This window comes from Triticum dicoccoides, chromosome 4A, assembly GCF_002162155.2.
Source record: "Triticum dicoccoides isolate Atlit2015 ecotype Zavitan chromosome 4A, WEW_v2.0, whole genome shotgun sequence".
NCBI classification, from domain to species: Eukaryota; Viridiplantae; Streptophyta; class Magnoliopsida; order Poales; family Poaceae; genus Triticum; species Triticum dicoccoides.
Window position 1 is genome coordinate 357676587 of NC_041386.1, and position 2654 is coordinate 357679240.

Here is a 2654-nt window from a genome sequence, read left to right on the forward strand (position 1 = left end):
GCTCATGCCTCCTCTGGCTGGCACCGAGACCCCGATGTGCCCCTGTGTGCTCTAGCGCCCTCAGTCGCCCAACCACCTGTGGGGCTGGCCAGGGCCACATACCAGTGGGACCCTCCTTTGTTTTGATTAGTCGCAAAAAAAGAAATAATTAATGAAATAATTAATTAGTGATTAGTTAATGGGTTAATTAACTAGACTAACTACCCACTGACACTAGACCCCACCACTAACTAGATTAATACAAACAACTCTTTAATATACATGTGACACTGACATGCGGGACCCCACCTGACAGTTGACTAGTCAACATGGACCAGTCAAAGGCTGACTAGGCAGTTGACTGGCCCCACCAGTCAGTCCCTCTGAGCACTGTTGGGTGCAGTACACCGGGTGCATCGAGCCTTTCTTGTTTAAATGTTTTTGATTTATTAATATCACTGTAATTTCAGAAAATGATTAAAACTTAGAAAATTAATATAAAATAAACCATAACTCGGATGTAAATACTTTATACATGAAAGTTTCTCCAAACGACTAGATGAATCCGAATACGCAGTCCGTTCGTTCGCCATGTGTCCCTAGCATAGCGAACCTGCAGCCTTCCCCTTCGGTACGTATGTCCGAAAATGTGAAACACCAGGAATACTTTGCCGGATATCCCCCCCTTCGTCGATATCACTTACTACTGCGTTAGGTCATCCCTAGCACCACGTATTGCCATGTTATCCTTTGTGATGCTTTGAATGCTCTGTTATTTATTGTGTTCCCCCTCCATTAGTTCTTTCCGGTAGACCTCGAGACTACCGGCCTCCCCTAGTTCGACTACGGTGTTGACAACCCCTCCTTGCCAGAGCAACCAGGCAAGCCCCCCTTGATCAACCCGATATCTCCTATTCCTTCTCTCTACTGCTTGCATTAGAGTAGTGTAGCATGTTACTACTTTCGGTTAATCCTGTTCTGCTGCATAGCCTGTCATTGTTGCTATAGTTGTTACCCTTACCTACAATCCTAAATGCTTAGTATAGGATGCTAGTATTCCATCAGTGGCCCTACATTCTTGTCCGTCTACCATGCTATACTACCGGGCCGTGATCATTCGGGAGGTGATCACGGGCATATACTTATATACATAATATATGATACATGTGGTGACTAAAGTCAGGTCAGCTCGTTGAGTACCCGCGGTTGATTCACGGATTGGGGGCTGAAAGGACATACTTCCCCGACGTCCCTTAGTGTGGCTCTTTGTGGCAGAGCGACAAGGCAGGTTGAGACCGCCTAGGAGAAAGGTGGGCCTGGTCCTTGATACGCCTCCAACATATCTATAATTTTTGATTGCTCCATGCTATTATATTATCTATTTTGGATGTTAATGGGCTTATTTTTACACTTTTATATTATTTTTGGGACTAACCTATTAACCGGAGGCCGAGCCCAAATTGCTGTTTTTTTTGTCTATTTTAGAGTTTCGCCGAAAAGGAATATCAAACAGAGTCCAAACGGAATGAAACCTTCGGGAGCACTATTTTTGGAACAAACGTGATCCAGTAGACTTGGCGTAGATGTTAAGAATCAATCAAGGAGGCCACGAGGCAAGGGGGCGCGCCCACCGCTCCTAGGCGCGCCCTCCACCCTTGTGGGCCCCTTGTTGCTCCACCTACCTACTTCTTCCTCCTATATATATCCATGTACCCCACAAACATCCAGGAGCACCACGAAAACCTAATTCCACCGCCGCAACCTTCTGTACCCAAGAGATCCCATCTTGGGGCCTTTTCCGTAGCTTCGCCGGAGGGGGCATTGATCACGGAGGGACTCTACATCAACTCCATGGCTCCTCCGATGATGTGTGAGTAGTTTACTTCAGACCTTCGGGTCCATAGCTAGTAGCTAGATGTCTTGTTCTCCATCTTTGGATCTCAATACAAAGTTCTCCTTGATTCTCTTGGATATCTATTCGATGTAATCTTCTTTTGCGGTGTGTTTGTCGAGATCCGATAAATTGTAGGTTTATGATCAAGTTTATCTATGAACAATATTTAAATCTTCTCTGAATTCTTTTATGTAAGATTGGTTTATCTTTGCAAGTCTCTTCGAATTATCAGTTTGGTTTGGCCTACTAGATTGATCTTTCTTGCAATGGGAGAAGTGCTTAGCTTTGGGTTCAATCTTGCGGTGCTCGATCCCAGTGACAGAAAGGGAACCGACACGTATTGTATTATTGCCATCGAGGATAAAAATATGGGGTTTACAACATATTGCATGAGTTTATCCCTCTACATCAAGTCATCTTGCTTAAGGCGTTACCCTGTTCTTATGAACTTAATACTCTAGATGCATGCTGGATAGCAGTCGATGTGTGGAGTAATAGTAGTAGATGCATGCAGGAGTCAGTCTACTTGTCTCGGACGTGATGCCTATATACATGATCATACCTAGATATTCTCATAATTATTTGCTTTTCTATCAATTGCTCAACAGTAATTTGTTTACCCACTGTAATACTTATGATATCTTGAGAGAAGCCACTAGTGAAACCTTGATACGTCTCCAATGTATCTATAACTTTTGATTGCTCCATGCTATGTTATCTACTGTTTTGGGCAATATTGGGCTTTATTATCCACTTTTATATTATTTTTGAGACTAACCTA